Source organism: Panthera uncia, chromosome F1 (genome assembly GCF_023721935.1).
Source record: "Panthera uncia isolate 11264 chromosome F1, Puncia_PCG_1.0, whole genome shotgun sequence".
In the NCBI taxonomy this organism is placed as follows: domain Eukaryota; kingdom Metazoa; phylum Chordata; class Mammalia; order Carnivora; family Felidae; genus Panthera; species Panthera uncia.
In genome coordinates, this window is record NC_064813.1 from 60,689,117 (window position 1) to 60,711,123 (window position 22,007).

At 42.3% G+C, this 22,007-nt stretch overlaps 1 pseudogene; it reads right to left on the minus strand.

The window, feature by feature from the left end:
- Positions 1-13,416: 13,416 nt before the first annotated feature.
- LOC125925555 (40S ribosomal protein S6-like) lies at positions 13,417-14,298 on the minus strand (annotated as a pseudogene).
- Positions 14,299-22,007: the final 7,709 nt, after the last annotated feature.

Here is a 22,007-nt window from a genome sequence, read left to right on the forward strand (position 1 = left end):
TCGAGGGATGGGGACTGGGGAATGGGGAAAGTTTGCGTACAGAAAGAAGCATAAACGGGAGAAGATTTGCAGGGAGAGACAATGATGAGAGTCCGTGTGTGTGGGAATGAGAGGGATTGGGAGAGAAACTGAAGAGAATGTCTGTCCTGGTCTCTGACAGTTTCCTCGGTCTCCTTCCAAGTCCCCGCGAAGCCTAACTCCATTTACTGTAGATGCAATGGCCCCGAGTCATTGCATTACCACCTAATCTCCTCTTTAATTATCTGGGATGTGTTTCTGGGAGTTTCCATCAAGAAGTATTACTAGAGGAAAGACCGTTGATACGTTTTTTCCCCCGTGGAGAAGAAGTGATGTTCTCAAGATCACTACGAATTAGTGGCAGAACAGGGTGACTGCCTCTCAGGCTCCTGTTTGTTCTACTAGACCAAAGGAACCACGTGCGATCCCTCACAACATTAGGTTACTAGTTCTTACTTGAGTAGAACAGACTATACCAATACTGCCCAAGTGCGAGTCCGTGCTCTTATCTGTCAGTGAGATAAGCCAAGTTCTCCAAGCTATATGAGCTCTCAAGCACATTTTGCTACTTTTGCATTTTTAAATCAGTAGTATCTTGAAAACCATTTTGCTCATAAACCACTTTCCAAATCTTACCTTACACCTTCTCAGATAGCTTCCCAATGCCTCCGTGCACTTTTCATTTGAATGAGTCTCATCGGGTGAATTCCTGGTCCAGTTTCCAGGCTTTTCCATTTTGTGGTCAAGTCCTACCTTCTCAATGTTATAACTTGTTAAAAACTGTGGATGAAAATGTTATTAGAAAGCAAAGCTTATGAGGAGGCCGCCATTGCTTAATCTTTGGTAGCCAGGGCTCATTGATGTTCCCTTATTTCTTATAAGTGAATATTTATTTTGACCGCTTTTCATTTAGCAGCTAAAGCCATCACTTTTGTATCTACTTGCGTTTCTCCAACAATTCTGCTGAGAATGAGCAGAGAGTGATGAGGGAAGAATACAGATTCAGGAAATGTCAGCCTTGGAATAGACATTACAAATGCCGTCTTATGTTCAGGATGAAAGTGTAGTCTTCCCCACTCTGCAAAGTTCTTCTTCAGCTAAGATGCCAGCAGCTGGGAGACAACCCTTGAGAGCAAAGGGGGCGTCCACTTGCCTAAGGAAGTCGGATTGCCCTGGGTGATCAGTCCAGTCCAGCTGTCACACACGAAAAACTGCCCTGCCATCCTAAGAAATTGTGCTTCCCAATCTTCATTTTAAAGATGAGGAAATTGAGGCCCATGGAGGTGAAATGCTTTGCCCGAAGTTACACATCTGGATAAATAGCATGCATCTTACAGATAGGCTGATTCCCAGTCTGGGGTATTTTTCCTATGGAGTGAAATTCATGGTATGCCTCCTTCACATATCTATAAGAGTGAGTGTTCTTAAAGTTGAAATCAAAGAACTGTAAGACACTAGAGAAATGAGAAGGTAGGGCTGACCCAGAAAAGCTGTGCTTTTCAAAAATATCCACCTTTCCTCTATCTCTATAATAATTTTCTCAATCAAATGTCCTTTTGGGTTTAACAAAGTGCTCATCAAAAGGCAAAATGCCCTCTTAGAAAGTTACCAGCTATTCAATGCTAATGTGAATGAATCCAATGGGGTGAGACACATTACCAATTTCTCAAAACCTTCCTGAACACAGCCAGAGGGAAAGAGTGTTTTGATTGAGGGAGGAGATCTATCTTTTATAATCTTATTTTTTGAAATCTGCCCAACCCTCCATGTTCTACATGGCCCCGTTCCCTGACAGCTCGAGGTAATAAGCCAAGATTTACGAACGCAAAACAGTCTTCTATCCAAATATTCTAGCAGCTATTATGTATTGTTTTACTCTTTACCTGGATTTGAAGAACTGTCAAGGTCATCATGCTATAGATCTCAACTACCATTTAGTGTTTATTCCATTTTGTTGAGCTTTGTCCATCCTTTGAGTGATCTCCCTTAAATGCGAATTCTCCTATGAGGAATAACACACAAAATCTTTAACAGCTTTAACGTCAGGGGAGAACACAGCTTATCTGATCACGTCACTCCTCTTAGGATTTATCTGGTCGTGTTATTTCTCTGTTTAAGACCTTTCAATGGCCTTTCATGCTCTTCGGCCTCCCAGAACGCCTGGCCCAAGAGTAGAGCTTGTAAAGACTTATGTGCACCCTTCACCATCCATTGATTTACATCTCATATTTCTATGTATTATTTCAATACTCGAGTCTTGAAAGGCAAAGTACAAATTTCACTTAAAGCATCCCTCGATGTCTATCAGCTTGTCATTTCCAATATTCGACATTAACCAATTTAAGTCAGTTAAGCGTCCGACTCTTGATTTCAGCTCAGGTCCTAATCTCACGGTTTTGTGGGATTGAGCCCCGCGTTGGGTTCCGCGCCGACAACGTAGAGCCAGCTTGGGATTCTCTCTCTCTCCCTCTCTTTCTGCCCCTCCCCAGCTCATGCGTGCTCCCCACCCCTCTCAAAATAAATAAATACACTTTAAAAAAATAACTGATTAATTAATTGACAGATAATAATATAACCACTACTCTTGTATGGGATGCCCTCAAAAATTACTCTTAATCTTAGAAGTTGGTTTGGACTCTAAGAGTTCGACTGCCGCTGCCCTAGAGGCTGGCATCCTAGATCCTCAGCCTAATACATAAAGGTCTCTGAACCAGCCTTTCACACCATCTTGCAGAACTCCAAGAGCACCATGCCGGCTCATGCTCTAGACCTCAGCGAGGCAATCCCTCTTACAATACCCGCTCTATCTCACCTAGCTAACACCTACGCATTTAAGAATTAGAGCACAGACATCATCTTCCCCAGGGAGGCTTTCTTCATACCCATCAGATCCCACTTAACGAAAGGGGGGTCACATTCCTCTGATCTGGCGTGCTTCCACTAAAGACGCGTCCCTACCAATTGGATAAGACGATTGTGTGGAAGACTTAGGGACTTCTCTTCTTTGAAGAGTGTTGGGAAAGCAAAAAGTTCTGTTACTGTAACTTCTGAAAAAGTCTGGACTTGGAAACTTCCAGACACCCCTCTTCTCCCAAGTTCCTAGGGTAGGCCCAGGGTTAGGGTGAGTTAACTGGAGATTTAAATTCTTGTGGCAGGAAACAATCTCCCTCCCACATCCCAAAACTTTTGCTGTCCAATGTGATAACTGCCAAGTGGGAAAGGGGGGCAGACTGGCACCACGGCAGACAGGAGGCTGGTGGGAACTCACCTACCTCAGACCCCTCCAGGCAGGTGGCCACCTACCCTACCTTCATCAAGGTAGCCATCCACTGAACTTCTTTGCTCTGTGGCTTTCTTCCTTTTCTGTACAAGGAGGTCACGCACCTCTCATGTTCTTTATCCCTGCACATCCCCATCTTGCTAACCATTAAAAAAATGGTGGAAAAAAAGAGTTATTCTTGATTATTTTATGGCAGATAGCTCTTGTGACTTTCCATCCTAATACCATTTACTGTAATTTCTGCCTCACCTTCGGAGATAGGAAGGTACTGGGGTCTAATCTTACCCCTTTGAAACTGCACTTTATTCCTGTAAAAAGGTTTAATGGCATTTGGGGATTGTATGTCTCTTATCTTGACAAATCTTCCCAGCTCTGTCCTTCTAGAATTACTAAGAATAGATAAAAGAAGAAAAAGAGGGTATATTTTTAGCTTGTGTGAGGGGCCTTCTATTTTATTTATCAGCTATCTATAAAGTGTCTGCATCATGACGATAAAGGCATTTGAAATCCAAATGAAAGCATTTATTCAGATCTTAGCTCCTCAACAGGAAACAGGGTTATAAGAGATTCCAAAGATACAGATGGCATATTTTGGTAAAAACTAAATCAATGTCCCTTTGAACTGTAAGTGCAGACTTCAGAAAATCATGTGTAGATAATATTAGGCTTTAGAGCTGGGGGAAAAAAATGGCTTTTCTAGTTACAATCATCATTTCTCTCCAGTCGGTTCAGTACGTGTGGCTTAGAGTCACAAAATTTGAGCTGTAGGCTTTTGGTTCTTCCCCTAGTCCATCTTGAGCAACGTGAATAATTCCCGGAGCCTCTGTGCGCCCACCTACAAAAATGGGGCTACCTAGATTTTCCAACAGAGGCTCAATGAGGAGTAAATGAAATCGTATGTATGAAATGACTTTGTAACCTGTAAAATAAAATCTCAGATCCTCATTCGGGTCAATTTGTTTCCCGTTATATCTTGCTGATGTGAATCATCAGGAGGATGATCAGAGAAAGTAGGCATTTCCTTCCGTATCACCAAGAGAGACAGCGAGATGACAGTATGTCCTCATTTCTACCCCTTGCCCTTTCCCCAGCCAGTTTCGAACTGTGATACGGAGAAAGGCTTGGGCGCCTTTTCATTCCTTGGTGTCCTTATGTCCTGAGAGTCTAGACTATAGCCAAGTGACACAGAATCAGGTTCTGTTAACTGGTCTACCAAATATCTACTTGAGCTATTCTGGTTTCTTTAGTACCACAGTCTTCTCGATGACCTGATACTAACTCATGTTTGTATAGCTTTTTCTTACCTTATTTCACCTGAATGTCCTCATAACCCCATGAGGTGGTCCAAGTAGGTAGGATTAAAACATTCACTTCACATATGATAAGTCTGAGCCTCATGAGATATAAAGGACGTGTCAAGGTCACACCGTTAACATCAGCAGAGCTGAGCCTAGGATATGGGTCTTCCAGCTTTGGTCCCTGGAGGTCCTTTTTTAAATTCCAGACTGCAGTACGCTGTTAACAAACTCGACACTGAAGCATCTTGTCAGGCTTGGTCAAAGAGCAAATGACCTTGAATAATGCCTGTGGGCTCTTTATTGAAGATTCACAGAGGAATGTGTATCTATGTGCAGGGAAATGTGATCTTTCTTTTAAAATTCGTTTCTTCGTTAACCCTCATAAAGTCACAGCTTATCTGAGAAGACGAGAAGGATGCAGGGTTTTCCTTCAGTCTGTGGTCTGGCCTGTTTACAAAGCCTCTGCCTGGTTTCTTTGTTGAAAAAGGTGTTTGACCACGGCCAGCTGGGTCCTCTGTGGCCTTTCCCCCAACCTGCGATCCTTGACTGGTATCTGAGGTTGTATACTTTCGTGTCCACAGGGAGGGCCTGATACTGGCTCGTCCTGCGTCTGGTTCGATTGCTTTGGCGACTTCTCCCATCTGTAAGTTTCCTTTAAACTTTCAATTCGTTTCCACGTGTGTGATTACATTAGCTTCTCACTTCTGATCTCTTTCCCCTCAGAATCTTTGTACCTATTCTGTCTCTGGTGTCTCACTATCCTATTTTGGGATTAAATTATACCATTTATGCCTGGATTTATTCCTTAAATATTTTTTTTAATTCTTCTTCTTTGCTATCTTGTAACTCTTCTGCTACTTCTTTCTAATTTTTATAATATAGCTTCCTTCTTACTCCAAATATAATTTGTTTCTATTTTTGGCAGATACCCACGTAATTTTCGTAATTTTATGATGCGAGAATTTCTTCCCCATTGGTTCTTCTTTTTAAAGTTTATTTATTTTGAGAGGAAGAGAGAGTGTATGAGTGAATGGGAGGGGCAGAGAGAGAGAGAGGGAGAGAGAGAGAGAGAGAGGGAGAGAGAGAGAGAATCCCAAGCGGACTCTGCACGGAGCCTGATGCAGGACTCGAACCCACGAAACTGTGAGATCATGACCTGAGCAGAAATTGGGAATCGGAGGCTTAACCGACTGAGCCAGGAGGTGCCCTGCTCCGTTTGGTCTTATGAGGAACTAACACTCAGAGACATTCAGCAATGAGCTCAAGGCCACACAGCCAGAAAGGGGCCAAGAGAGGATGCAAGGTGGCTACGGATTTGTGTCTTCCTTTTCCTTCCCTCCCTTGATTTTCTTTCTTCTCCCTTTAACTTCAGTCCAGGTCGTCTTACCCCAAAGGAGGCCCGGATTTTCTCCTTCACGTCTTCAGAGGCATGGGGCGCCACGCGCAGGGCACAGCCTCCGTGTCCCTTCCCCTGGCACATCTGGTTTGTGCTGTTAAGCCACACCGCTGTGGAATCCCAGCAAACCCTGCCTGCCCCCAGTCCTCTCTTATCAACCACAGACCATCACCCCTGGGGCCCTGAAGAATTCATATATATATATTTTTTTACATTTATTTATTTTTGAGACAGAGAGAGACAGAGCACACATGGGGGAGGGTCAGTGAGAGAGGGAGACACAGAATCCGAAGCAGGCCCCTGGCTCTGAGCTGTCAGCACAGAGCCCGATGCGGGGCTCGAAATCATAGACCGCGAGATCATGACCTGGGCTGAAGTCGGCCGTTTAACTGACTGAGCCACCCAGGTGCCCCAAGAATTCATATTTTTTTTAAGCACAAGGAAGGAAGAATCTAGCAACCCAAGGTCACAGAGATCTTCTAAGACAGCTGCCATTCCAAATACCCTACTTGGTCTTTCCCCAAAAGTACGCTCATCAGACCACGTGTTCCGGTTTGGGGCTCAGAAAATAGATGTACTCCAGCTAAGTTGTAATTCAGCCGACAGACCAGGTTTGTATAACCCTAGTAAGGCGACAGCCGCTGTAGCAACATTGATTCCTAAGTATCAAAGTCCAAACACCTGAATTTTCTAGATCCTGAAGGATCACCCGAACAAGTCACATAGTGTCTAAGAAATTTTCTCTTAGTAAGTGATGGTCTCGGGACGCCTGGGTAGCTCAGTCGGTTAAGTGTCCGACTTAGGCTCAGGTCACGATCCTACGGTTTGTGAGTTTGAGCCCCGCATCGGGCTCACTGCTATCAGCGCAGAGCCCGCTTCAGACCCCCTGTCCCCCCCTCTCTCTCTCTGCCCTTCCCCCACTCACGCTCTCTCTCAAAAATAACTAAAACATTTAAGAATAAAAGAACATGATAGCCTAATAGGACAAATACAAAGATCCTGACCTGATCCTTCCGAACGTCATTGCTTATGAAGCCTTCGGTTGCACTTCAGGCAAAGTCAGGGGCTTCCTGGTTCTCTGCACGTTAACACTTTGTTCTGAACTTGATTGCAGCAGTCATGACAGCTGTTCAAGATACATGTATTTACTGAGTCTTATATGCCAGTCCTCTGCTGTTAGGAATATAAACATGAATTAAACCTAGTCCCTGGTCCCCAAAGGGTTTGGGATCTAGTTAGGGGATGCATTGCATAAACAGAATTCCAAAAGAAGGTGATGAGTGGCATGCTAGGCATCACAAATGTGGGCTCTAGAAGGAACCCGAGGGGCGCCTGGGTGGCTCAGTCGGTTGAGCGTCCGACTTCCGCTCAGGTCACCGTCTGGCGGTTGACGAGTTCGAGCCCCGCATCCGGCTCTGTGCCGACACCTCCGAGCCTGGAGCCTGTTTCAGATTCTGTGTCTCCCTCTCTCTCTGCACCTTCCCCGCTCATGCTCTGTCTCCCTCTCTCTCTCTCTTAAAAATAAATGTAAACGTTAAAAAAAATTAACAGAAGGAATCCCAGCTCTGTGTGGTACAGCACAGTGGGAGAGTGTGATCGTGTTCTGCTACCACACTACCCTTCCATCTTCTCCCTGAAGGAGTTCGGCGACCACATGCCGCACCGTAGACAGCCACCCCAGTCCTCCTCACTACCAAGTGCCACCCCTCCTCCGTGCCTGCAGAACCTTGCCTCATTCTGACCCGCGTGAACCTTCGAGACTTAGCTGGAGGGTCATTCACGAACGGAGACGTTCTGACCACACTCCCTCCAAAATAAGATGCATTTCTTTTGCTTAGTCCTTTCTCCCTAAAATAATAATAACATAATAATAAACATAAGTAATAACGTGAAAATAATAATTCTTTGTATCAAAAGATACACGTTTTGGCACATACTCTCTGTCCGTTACCACAATAACCCCAAGAAATGAGCACGAGGTACTTGTTGAGAAAAGAGGGAGTTAGTGACTTGCCCAAGGTGGCGGTGTTTCTTGTGTCCATCTAGACTATGAACTCGGGTCTTGTTCAATTACGTAACCCAAGGAGGTAGGGCAGGAGGACAGTGCTGCTGCTACATTGTATTCTCGAAAGATATTTGTGGAACGAATGAATGAATGAATGAATGACAAAAGTGAAGTCCACTTGATCTCCACCGCAACTTAGTGAGGCAGGAAAAGCCGTCACAATTATCCCCATTTTACAGTTGAGGAAGCAGCCCAGGGACATTAAGTGATCTGCCCAGGTCCTACCAGCGGAAAGGAAGAGACACACACACATGTCACGATTCCAGGTCCAAGATGCATACGCTTCCACGCCCCCTGCTCAAAGCGGCACCTCCTGGGATGCCCTTTCCCGAGCCTCCCACACGTCCAGTGCAGAGTGGAGTTCTGCTGACTCATGTCAACGCTAAAAACCAAGCTGAGTTCTAGGATTCGTGATTTGTGACCTCCTGCCCCCTAGAACATGGAGTTTGATGTTCATTAATCACAAACCTTCAGCAGTCACACACTGCTCGCAATTCTGGGTCTTCAGGAAACAGTCCTGGCTAAGAAGGATTCCCCTGGTGCAGAGTAAATGGCAGCAGATCAAAACACTTTTGCCCCACACCACCCCTCACCCCGTTCTGGCCACGAAGTCACAACTAAAGGAAGGTTTAGAAACTCTTGTACTGCTTTCTGTGGGCTTTGAGAAGGTAATAATTGGCAACCCGCTCCTCCCAGACAACTGGCTCAAGGATTTGTATCACTGTCTACCAATTTTATGGCAAAATTTTCCCCAAGGTGCACTAGAAGTTCAAAGCCATGTCATTGGATAAGGCGAATCCTATTACACAAAAACTCCTATAGAGAATTAAAATGTTCCTGTAATTCAGGAATAAGGTTACATCAGTCATTCCCGGAAATTGGCACCTCAGATGGCAGATTGTGTTAGTTTTTTGTTTTTCACTATAATGAGATAAGATACATGGCACAGAACAGAGTTGGGGATTTTGTTGTTGTCGTATTAGGGATTAGACATGGATGTAAAATGGAGGAGAACGAAATCAAGCTGATCCCACACACTTAAGCAGAAGTCCACGGGGAAAGACGGGAACCTGTGCTTCTGGTCCAGGTGGTGAGGGTGTCCCGTGGGAGCCAGGCCCTTTCGTCACAGGGTAAATACCAGCACCTGACTCAGCAAGTGGAGCGAGGCAGAAGGAGGATCCGGGGAGAAAACCGGGAAGACTGAAATAAAACAAAAGCATTTACAGTAAAACCTTGGCATGAATGTATAATTCATTCCAGAAACATGCTCATAATCTAAAGCACTTGTGCATCAAAGCGAATTTCCCCATAAGAAATAATGGAAACTCAGAGGATTTGTTCCACGACCCCAAAATAGTCACAAAAATGATTATAATACTGTAATATAATACAAAATAATAACAAAAATACAAAATATAAAGAAAAACAAACTAATAAACCTGCACTTACCTTTGAAAATCTTCATGGCTGGTGTGAGGGAGACGAGAGAGGAGGATTATTGTGTAGGATGACTCTCACTACCACTAATGGAGTCACTGCTATCTATTGGCTCAGCGGAATCCTTTTCTGGGTGGGGGCCGTTGTATACGCTCGCACGGGTGTTGACTACAGCACAGTATTAATAAACTCTTGTCATATTCTCTATTTAATGTAACTGGCAATAGGGCAGCAAAGGGAAGGGTCTATATCGGCAGGCAGCCCGACCTAGCAGGAAGCAAAGCATTCCTAAGCTTACTCTTGGATGGAAAAGCAAAGAACTGTCCATAGGTGCTCTGAAGTGACAAAACACACACAAGTGCCAGTTGTGGGCACCTTCCAACGTTCTGAAAAGTCACTGATTTCTGCCAAACATCGCAGCCTGAGACGGAGCATCTGAGCATGGAGACGATCACCCACAACCCGCAGCGAGACAGAGAGAGAGAGAGAGAGAGAGAGAGAGAACCATTGGCTCAGTTGTGATCATGTCCCGTTCGGCATCATGTGCTACTTGCGTGGCAAGACATCGCTTGTTTATCAAGTTGAAATGTATCAGAAATGTTCGCTCCTCTTGTGGAACACTAGCAGAACAAGTTACTCGCAAGCCAAGGTTTTACTCTATTTGGGATCTCAGAATTTGGGGAGCACAGATTTGGGGAGCAGCCCAAATTGTGTCCTCCTCGGGAGCAAAAGCCAGGGGCTCTTAAAGACAAAGGGGGAACGCTCGTATATGTTGTTTGCAAAGAATTTTGATTGGTGTTGGTGGCAGAAAACCAATCTTGGCTAAACGTAATTGATCCCCAGGGCTCACACTAAGCAAAAGTCTGCCGGTCTAGCGAGTTGCAGATGCCCGCGTAGAGTCCTTGCAGTATTTGCCACTTGACACGGTTCAAAGGTTCACGGTTCCATCAGGTGAGGACACGCACCTCCTTAATGGCCTCTCGGCTCCGTTTTAAAACCCCTTGACATCAGTGACTCCATTTTATCTCACCTGTTATAGGGGTTGGCATGGCAATTTCAGGCCCACCTGCTGCCTCAGCCAAAGAGGGCGGCCGGCAGACAAGCGTCCGTGTGTGTGAGCCACTGTGGCTGCTTCTCTGCTTCCAGAAGGGAAGAGGGCTAAGAGGGCGAGAAGACGATGTATCAGGAGAAGGGCCTTGAGCATTTGGGCTGCTTCCTCGTGTTCCCTTTTTGTGCCTTCAGGGTCTGCTTGAGCGCTAGCTCGTGTGTCACTTCCATTTGACGATGAAGTGCTGCTATGCACATCTAACTTTACGGGTTGGGGGGGTCAGATAATTCCCAAGTCATGACGGGAAGCTTAGTTCACATGGTAATGTTGTGGCCGGGGCCAAGCATTCATTGTCTACTAAGGCCTTGCAGCAAACTAAAATGTTTTGTGCAGATGATGGCATGACTGCATCCAAACCCAAACATCTTCTCTGCCATTCACTCATAAGGGCCTGACAAATGCTCCAAACGGCATCTCTATCTACCGCTGACATTTCAAGTACCATCAAAGCTGCTGGGTCATATGGCCCAAGAGGAACCCAAGATAGCTAAGATAGTCACATGGTTGTAGTTGGCCTTTGTAACTACATTCTTCCACTCTCCGCTCCACGTTTCCATTGCCCTCAACAAGCACTCCAGTTGGTTATGGGTCTCAGCCAGATGGGATGACTCTGAACCTTCATTCCCGGAATTCATAGCAACCTAGACTTATTACAGAACTGCCTTTTATTTTAGGCTCCATTCAAAACTGGTAGGTTTGGGGGTTACTCAGTGAAAAGATTTATGTAACATGCCCAAATAAAGTATACGTGGCCTCAAAAATCCAAAGAATCTCACTAGCGAAACGCTTTTTCGTAATAGCAGAAATGTTATAATTCTAGATTGTTCAGGTGTGGTTTGAGGTAGGGAGTCAGGTTCATTATTTTCCCCATGAGAACTTCCAATCTTTCAAGCAACACTTGTTGAAAATTCTTTCCTTTTCCCACTGAATTCTTTTGATGACTTAGTAAAAAATCATTAACCACAGGACCATGCATTTATTTCTGGATTCTAATTTGATCAATTTGCATATGTCACTAGGCTAATAATCCATTCTACTTTGATTAATGTAGTTTAAGAATAACTCCTGAAAGGGGTACCTGGGTGGCTCAGTCAGTTAAGCGTCCGACCTTGGCTCAGGTCATGATCTCACAGTTGGTGAGTTCGAGCCCGTATCGGGCTCTGTGCTGACAGTTCAGAGCCTGGAGCCTGCTTCGGATTCTGTGGCTCCCTCTCTCTCTGCCCCTTCCAGGCTCATGCTCTGTCTCTCTCTGTCTCAAAAATAAATAAACATTAAAAAAATAATAATAATTTCTGAAAGCAGATAAAATAAGTTCTCTTACTTGTACTTATTGTTTGAATTTTGTTTGGTTACTCTAGGGTTTTTGAATATCCATATAAATTTTAGGATAAATATATAAATTTATATTTTATAAAAACTGTTGAGAATTTAATTGAGATTGTTTTGGATCCACAGATCCAACTGGAGAAAAATAACATCTTAATAATAGTGATGCTTCCAATTGGTGAAAAAGGTATATTTCACTGATATTGATTTGCTTTACTTTTTCTCAGAAATATTTTGTAATTTTTAGTGTCAAGAATTAGTAGGCTTTTAGTTAAGTTTATTCCTAATATTTTTTATAATTTTAATTTCTGTAGTTTGATTTCTAGTACTTAGAAAGACAATTTTTATATTCATCTTGTATCCTGTGACTTTGCATAGTTTTGTTTTTTTTTTAATAGACTCCTTATGTGCACACAATGACATTGTCACAAATAAAGATAGTTTACCTTTTTCCTTTTTGAGGCTTACAAATTTCTTCTCTTTCCTTGATTTACTCCGCTGGGTAGAACCCACAGAAAAGTCCTGAATAGAAATAGAAAGACCAGTCTTCCTTCCCTTGTTCTCACTCTTTTTTTTTTTTTAAATGTTTATTTATTTTTAAGAGAGAGATAGAGCATGAACAGGGGAGGGTTAGAGTGAGATGGAGACAGAATCCGAAGCAGGGTTCATGCTCTGAGCCATTAGCACAGAGCCCAACGCGGGGCTTGAACTCACAAACCCTGAGATCATGACCTGAGCCGAAGTCGGAGACTTAACTGAGCCACCCAGGCGCCCCACCCCGCCTTGTTCCCACTCTTAATGTGGATATTAACTGTAGGATTTTCAAAGATGCACTTTACCAGATGAAAAATTTCCCTTCTATTCCTCATTCATAGTTTTTGCTATGAAGTTTTTCCCTTCTGTCAATTTTTTTTTATATTAATTGTGATGGTCAGATTTTTTTTTTTTTTTGCTTTATTCTGTTAACATGAATTACATTAAGTCAGACATCCTCAACCAATCTTGTATTTCTGGTAAAAGTTCACCTAGTTCAGATGTATTATCTATTTAATATATTACTATTTTTGAATTGCTAATATTTTAAGGATTTTGTAGCTATTTTCATCCAAATGTTCTGTAATTTTCTTTCTTCACAATACTCTTGTCTGGTTTTGGTATTAGGGTTATTTTAGTCTCATAAATAAGTTGGAAGGTTTATTGTCCTCTATTTTCTAAAAAAAAAATTTTGTGAGATTAGTGTTATTTTTTCCCCAAATGATTGATAGAACTCAATAGTGAACCCATCTGTGGCTGAAGTCTTTTTTGACAGATATAAGGTTATTTTTTCTTCCTTTTGCCTTTCCTTTTTTTTTTTTTCTTTCCTTCCTTGTTTATTTTTACTGTTGTTGTTGTCTTGTTGTTTTGATGGCTGATCTCCTTTGTTGCTCTTAGAACATATACTTTTTTTTAAGTTTATTTATTTCTTTTGAGGGGGGACAGGGACAGAGAGAGAGAGACAGAGAGAGGAGCCCAAGTAGTCTCCATGCTGTCAGCATAGAGCCCGACGTGGAGCTTGATCTCACCACCTGTGAGATCATGACCTGAGCTGAAACCAAGAGTGAGGCCCTTAATTGACCGAGCCACCCAGGTGCCTCAAGAACATCTCCCTTTGGGCTGGACTCAGACTCAGAGGACAGCCTCCGCCTCTTGGCAATCTGTTCCTAGCAAGGCTAGGCAGGGCCCCTTCATTCTCTTGGTCAAAGTTAAGCATATTCTACAGCCTCTTCCTGATTTTTCTTAGCACGCTCTTTCTTCAGAGCAATACACCCATGTTTGTGTTGCAGGACATGGGGAGTAGTAAGACACTGAATTCAGGATGCTTCAGCCCTAGATTTCTTACCCTCCTTGTTAAGGGGCTGTCTCACAACATACTGGTGGCAGCATCTTCTTTAGAGAGACTGAAAGGTTTGTGGATTCCGCCAGCTCTTTAGGGTCCCAGATGACGAGATAATACCAGTGACTCCAGGAATATCCTTCCCCCGCTTTTTTCACAATGACCAGGTTGAGAACCCCCAGATTGGCCTCCATGGTGCCACTTGACCCAGATGTGTGTTTCCTTTCTCCGGTCCTCCTTGCCCGGGAACAGGAAGGCCCCTTACTCAGTAGCGGGTGGACACGGCCATGGGTGGAGACACCCTGCTTCGTGGGGAAACCTTGCTTGTCATTCCCGCCAGTAATTCGGACCACGGAACCCTTCCATTCTTCACGCAGAGCATTAGCAGCAACTTCTGTGGCCACACGCTTCTCAGAAAAGGTAAGGAGTTTGCAAACATCATCCACATCAATGAGTTTCTGGCAGCCAGTGGCTGGGAAACAGAGGTTCAGCTTCATCCCAAAGAGCCCACCGCCTTCGAGGACCTGCAAAAAAGAGCGCTTTTTACCTTTGCTATTTTTCTCTTCGATCAGTTTTATTGAGGTTTGATGTCAAAGGACTTTGCCCACCTCATCGCAACTCTTGATTTTATTGACATAAAGTTATTTTCCGTATCTATTTGGTGTTATGGATATATAATGTTTTCTCTTTCGTTTCCGATATTGATCGTGTGTGTGTTTCCCTTCTCTTCTTCTCGATTTGCTGAGTAAGATGCATATCATCTTTAAAAAATCTTTCCAAAGACCTAGCTTTGGGTTTACTTGATTTCCTCTAGCGTTAGTCTGTTTTCTATTCACTGCTTTACTGACATCAAACTTTTATATGTTTAAAGCAAAGTATTTTTTAATTCCCCCTACGTCTTCTTCTTTGATCCAAGTCTCCTTTGGAGGTTTATTGATTAATGTCCAAAAGTTTAGAGATTTCCTAAATATCTTTTTGTTCCTGATTTCTGAATTAATTCCTTTGTGGTTAGAGAACACACCTTATGCTTATCAATTGTTTGAAATTCAATAAAAATTTTGTTCTAGCCCAGCAGATGACCTATCTAGTGAACATCCTCTGTGCCCTCGAAAAGAACGGCTTTAGGGTTCTCTGTCCCACCCGTGTTAAGTAGGTTCCTTCGGTCGCTTGATAATGTTGTTCATGATTTCTATACTTTTGCAGATTTGTCTACTTATTCTAATTACGGAGTGGTAAATGGTAAAACCTCAAACGATATTTGTCTACTTTTTGTTCTGTTATCTTTTGCTTCGTATATTTGAACCTTCGTTAGTAGGTGTCCATATGTTTAGGATTGTTACGTCTTCTAGAAAAGCTGATGAAATGCCCCTCTTGATTTCCACAGTAAAACTTTTTGTCTTGAAATATACTTTATATCATATCTACTCCAGCTTCCTTGTAATTAGGATGGATATTTCTTTTCCCTCTTTTCACTGCCCTCACATTGACCACGTCTGGTGCTCTCCATTCCTCAATTTAGATGAGTTGTCTGAAGACTTTAGGTCTGCATTTCTCTTAGTGGATATTTGCTAATAATAAGTCTGTCAGCTCCTGTTTCAAAATGCCTTTATTTTGCCTTTACTTTTGATGGATATTTTCTCTGGAAAAAGTACGTGAAATTGAAATGTTTTATGCCTTGTCTTTTGGTTTGAATTACCGCTTATAAGATGCCAGCAGTCAATCTTATCTTTGTTCTGCTGTATATAAACTGCCTGTTTTTTCTTTAGATCATTAATATATAGCTATTTTCCCATGATGTTTACTTATCATTGTGAATGCTACATTTTTGGCAGTCTGAATTATGCTGTCTTCTTTTTAAGCGTGTTGAGATTTTACTGGCAGGCAGCTAATTTGCTGGCAGATTTTCTTTTGCTGAGGCTTGTTTATTTGTTTATTTTTGTTAAATGTTTGTTTTTGAGAGCGAGAGACAGAGGCAGAGAGAGAGGGAGACACAGGATCTGAAGCAGGCTCTGCGCTGACAGCAGAGAGCCCTTGTGGGGCTCGAACTCACGAACCGTTGAGATCATGACCTGAGCCGAAGTCGGGTGCTTAACATTCCTAAGTCATGGCCCTTCTGGGGCCTCAGCTGTATATGTCACCTGTTCTACTAGGAGTTTTTAGCTGTTCAGAACTCCGGTAAGCCTAGCACTGTGTGAGCTTTACAATAACTGTACAGATCACAGCTCCCCGCTGGCTCTTCTCGGTCAGTCCTATGCAGTGTCTTCTTGGATTCGCTCAACCACAAGTCTGACGAGCCATTTAGACTCTTTTGCAGATTCCTGGAGCTCCTTCTTTGTGCAAGTACCTCTTGAGTCCCTGACCTGCAAACTCCAGCCTCTGTAGACAGCTGAAACTCTTATTTTCTCTCTCTCCCACCTAGCAAAATCACGATTCTGTTTTGATTCTGTTTTTCTCAACTGCCGTTCAGAAAATGCCCTGAAGCAGAAAGCTAGGGTAAATGTGGAGCTCGGTTTGTGTATTTCCGTTCTCTCCAGGATCACAGAGTCACTGTCTGTATCCAGTGTCTGAAAATAGTTGCTTCCTACATTCTGTCCGGTTTTATATTTGCTTATGACAGAAAAGTAGGTCTGACACCTGCCATTCCAGAATAGTGTAAACCGGAAGGCCCCTGTTATGTTTTGTTTTTATTTTCAAATCCTGGTTGATTTTTTTCTTAAGTGTGCATATAATAAAGCTCAAGCTGTGTCGTATTATTTTGTGGCCTTTGGCAAAGGTCCCCCACCATACAGAGCAGTTGCACTACCCAGAAAATTCTCTGACGAAGGCCCTTCGTCGTCAGATCTTTCCCCTTCCCCCAGACCATGGGAACCACTGGTCTGTTTTCCATTGCTATCATTTTTCCTTTTCCTGAACATCAAATTCATGAAATCATCAAAACGGTAGCCTTCTGGATCTTGCTTCTTTCACTTGGCAAAATGAGTTGAAGATTTATTTATGTTGTTGCATGAATCAATAGTTTATTCCTTTTTACTACTGAGTCCTATTTCCCAGCATGGATGTGCCACAGTTGATTTATCTTTTCACCGTTTAAAAGTCATCTTGGTCGTTTCCAACTTTTGGCGACTATGAATAAAACTGCTATACACATTCATGTACAGGTTTTTGTGTGGCTGTGAGTTTTCAACTCATTTTTTTAAATACCCGGTAATGGAATTGTGGGGTCATATATAAGTGTATATTTAACTTTGTAAGAAACAGTTTCCCAGAATGGCTGTTCCACTTTGCAATAAACATGAGTTCCTGTTCCCCACATCTTTACCAGAATTTGGTATTTCTGGTATTTGTTTGTTTTCAATTTCAGCCATCCTAACAGGTGTGTAGTGGTAATTCGATGTTTTAATTTGCGGTTTCTGTGTCTTTTCATATGCTTATCTCTCCTGAAGACAACATTAATAAAGTTCTTCTGCGTGTTGCTTTTCTTAATTTTGCCTGATTTGTTTTATGAAAAAATATAAGATGAAGGGACAGTCAAAACGAAACCCTTTTTTCAAAACAAAACCACCAAAACTTAAAACAACTATCTTCCTTTGACCTACATCCTCCTTGGGATAAGTTTCTGTTCTCCACACACTCATTTCCACCCTCCCTCAAACCTGCTCCCATCCGGCTTTCACCCCAGCGGCTCCACTGAAATCACTCTTGTCAGTATCACCCCTTAACTCGCGCGTTGCACACCTAGTGGTAAATTCCTGGATATTGTCATCTTCAAAGTCAACACCATTTGACACCGTTGGCCACTCTGTTGACTCGGCTTTTAGTTCACATTACTTTCTTTGTTCCCAACTGTCTTCTCCTTGATCCTTCTGACTTTCCAGTTAAGGAGTGGCCTAGGGCTCAGTTCTTGGATTCTTTCTGTTACCTCTGGGATTGAATCTCTCCATGCGGCTTTAAATACTATCCAGATAGGGACAGCTCCCCCCAGTTTTATCCCCAACCTTGAACTCCTCAGGACACATCCATCCAAGTGAGTTCTAGTTATCTCCACTTAGGTAATGTAATAAGTCCTGAAACTTTAAAATACTTTTAAATTTTAGTTAGCTACAGACATAACCATGTTATTTTGCTAACCATGAACTTATCAAGCTAGATTTATATGGCTCCAAAGTGAAAGATTTTTCTCCCCCTTCTATCCTTCAACACCTCAGTCCCCCTGTCTTGGGGGATTTGTAAGAAACAGTGATTTTTATTTATTTATTTATTTTTTTAATGTTGGCTTCTTTTTGAGAGAGAGAGAGAGAGAGAGAGAGAGAGAGACAGAACATGAGCAGGGGAGGGGCAGAGAGCGAGCGAGAGAGAGAGACAGAAACCGAAGCAGGCTCCAGGCTCTGAGCTGTCAGCACAGAGCCAGACATGGGGCTCAAACCTACAAACTGTGAGATCACGACCTGAGCTGAAGTCAGACGCCCAACTGACTGAGCCACCCAGGTGCCCCTGGTGCTGTTGTTTTTAAAATATATTCCCAGGAGCACCTGGGTGACTCAGCCAGTTAAGCATTGGACTTCGGCTCAGGTCATCGTCTCCAGGTTCGTGAGTTCCAGCACAGAGTCTGCTTGGGATCCTCTCTCTCCGCCCCTCTCCCCACCAGCAAAAGAAATAAATAACTTTAAACTTCCAGAGCGAGATTATACATCTAAAAGCAAATCCATACATTTCCCCTTCCCATTTACATAAATGTTACCTTGCTATTTTGCACACTTTTTTTGTACTTACCTGTATATCATCTTGCACAGTACATTATGTCAACATAGATCCGTATCTCTCTCTTGCTTTCTTAATTACCAGAACTTTACACTATATTTAAGGAATTCTAAGATGCATATTTATCTACTTTAATTTATGTGATGATGGACCATGACGTATAATCACTGTTGGCCAAGTGGCAGTCATGATGTAATTTTCTTTTTCTGCGCAAATATAAATCTGATCATAGCTATTTCTAGTGTAGTCACTTACACTGTTATGAGCATTATTATCAATACATGTTTACGGTTGCCACTGAAATGTTTTTTTAATATACACTATTATTCGTCATTGAAAGGAAAATTCATTGTGTATCCATAACGTCCCGAAAACAGAGCAGTTGGGCATAAAGTTGGTATTGATGAAGAAGTAGTCTTTATTGGAGGAATGGCAATAATTTCATATTTTTTAAAAAACAACACCAAATGCTTAGTAGGACCTAATAAATTAAGATGGCCACTAGTATACGATGCTGTTTTTCATCTATTTATTGAGATGCATGCAAAAATTTTCTTATCACCAACAAAGTAATTTACCTGATGGGAGGAGAAAAGGGTCTAATTTCAGAACAGATGAAAGAAATGTAAAAGTAATGTGTGACTGGTCTGACTAATTAATGTATTATGTAGATGCTCATTCGGATATTGTCTCATAGCTTAGAGTTTTTGTGACTTTTCTTCTCAATGGCACATAAATGATGGTGCACTTTCCAACTTGGTCACCTTAGACTTGATGAAATAAGGTAACGAGTACTATTGCCTGGGAGAGCATGTTCCCATTCTTTGTTGTTTCCTTAGGACTGTATTGACTATTGTTGGCTTTTAATTCTTTCCCACACATTTTGGATACAGTCTACCAAGTTTCCCTAAACAAAAAACAAAAATAAAACGAAATCATTGCTTGATTGGAATTTCATTGAACCAATTACTTCACTGAGATCACATTGTACCACTTTAATATTGTAGTTTCTTGCCCCTTCTTTGCTTTGAAGGTCTTTCTTAATGCATTTCAACAGACTGTTGTAATTTTCTACATAAAGTCCATGCATGTCTGGATTATGGATTGAATTGCACACCCCAATACCTGTGAGTATAACCTTATTGGTAACAGAAGCTCTGCAGATAAAATTAAGATACGTAAAACTCGATTTAGGTAGGCTCTAATCCAATACAGCTAGTGTCCTTACAAGAAGGAGGAGGGGGAGGGGGAGGAGACAGCCCTGTAAAGCTGCAGAGATGAGAGTTAAGTGGTAACCGAACCAGGAACGACTACAGCCACCAGAAGATTGGAAGGGTACACGACACAGCATTGTGAAGCGTATGCGCTCTGCTATACTGTAGACCTCTTGGCTGCGTTTATCTTATATAACTGAAACTTGGGACCCTTTGACTAATACTCGCCATTTCCTCCTCTCTCCAGCCCACGGCAGCCACATTCTACTGTCTGATTCTATTAGTTTGTCTGTTTTAGATCCCTCAAGCAAGTAGCGTCGTGTAGTGTTTGTGTTTCGATGTCTGGTTTGTTTCACTTAGCACAACGCCCTGAAGATCCATCCATGTTGTTGCTAATGGCAGGATGTCCTTCTTTCTAAAGACCAAATATTCCATTGTATGTATATAGCACAACTTCTTTGTCCATGTATCTGCCAGTGGACATTTAGGTTGCTTCAATGTGTTGGCTATTATGGATAATGTTTCAATGAACACGAGAGTGAAGATACTCTCTTTTCTGAGATACTGATTTCACTTCCTTCAGATAGAGACCCGTTAACTATATCTTATAATTATATGTAGTCCTCGTAAAAATAATGTATTGCAATTTGTTGGGATTCACTTTGTATCCTAGCACATAGTAAATTTTTGCAGATTTTCCAAGATGGCTTAAAAAGATGTATATTCCTCCACTTTTGGCTTTAGTGTTCTAAGCTTATAAGAGTTCACAGGTTTATCTCATGCTTTTTAAATCACCAAATCTTTACTTGTTATTTGTATGACCAATTAACTACTTGTAGAAGGGGCATTTATTTATTTTTTTTAATTTTTTTAATGTTATTTTGGGGAGCAAGAGAGAGAGACAGACAGACAGACTGCAAGTGGGGAGAGGGGCAGACAAAGAAGGAGACACAGAATCCGAAACAGGCTCCAGGCTCCGAGCTGTCAGCACAGAGCCCGACGCAGGGCTTGAACTCACAAACTGCGAGCTCATGACCTGAACCAGAGTCGGATGCTTAACTGACTGAGCCACCCAGGTGCCCTGGAGAAGGGCCATTTGTATGTGACAGAGTAACTTATACCATATTAACCCTTCTTTCCAAAACAACTATGAAACATGGGAGAAATATGTACGAAATCATCACAGAGCACCCAGAAACAGAAACGGAAAGACAAAATTCTAGAGTGAGGGAAAATGTATTGAGGTGGGGCCCACCTTCATGCATTGCTTCCTACCTCCGCCCCCTGAGAAGCTGCTCGTTCCGAACATGGCACATAAGTTGTTAGAAGACAGTGGTCGCCTAGCGCTTTCAACAGTGTCACTGGGCTGAGGGGTAAAAATTAGAGGCAGTCAGGACATGAAGGGAGAAAAAAAAAACTTCAGAAAGGTGAGCCTAAAATTCAGAATGCAATGTCCCCTGTGTCAGTGGTGGATTCCTGCACTACATGTGCATGAAATGGAGCCCAAGAAGCCAAGCTCCATGTATCTGCCAACGCCATGATTGTGGCGGCGTTGAGAATTTGAAATAAAGTGTGTCGCATTTTAGAAAGGCTCTCTCACCTAAAATAGTGGTCCGGCGATTTCTTCTTCTACTTTTCCAGTTTCATTCTTTACCATTAATACTCTGATTCATTTGCATTTTACCCTGGCATAAGGTTCAAGATAGACTTTACTTTTTGCCGTATGGTTATCCATTTGTTCCCAAACCAATGAGTTAAGAATCGGCTTTCTTCTACTGATTGGAGATGCTGCTTTTCCATAGATGAAACTGATGCTTTAAAATAAAACCAAAACCAGAGTCCGACGTATTTTCTCAAACTCACCTCCCCTCGCATGTTCCCATTTTAATGAATGTCATTACTTACTCATTGGCTGACACCAAAACCCCTGACTCACCTTTTCTCCTTGTTTGTCTACATCTTGTATTCATTTCTTCTACGATCCCACTGGGTCACCTACAAAAATACAGTAAAACCTTGGTTTACACACATAATGCGTGCCAGAAACGTGCTTCCAATCTAAAGCACTTGTATATCAAAGTGAATTTCTCCATAATAATGGAAACTCAGATGGTTCTTTCCACAACCAAACAATATTCACATAAAACTATTACAATACTGTAATGTAATACAAAATAATAAAGAAAATACAAAATATAAAGAAAAATAAACAACCTGCACTTACCTTTGAAAAC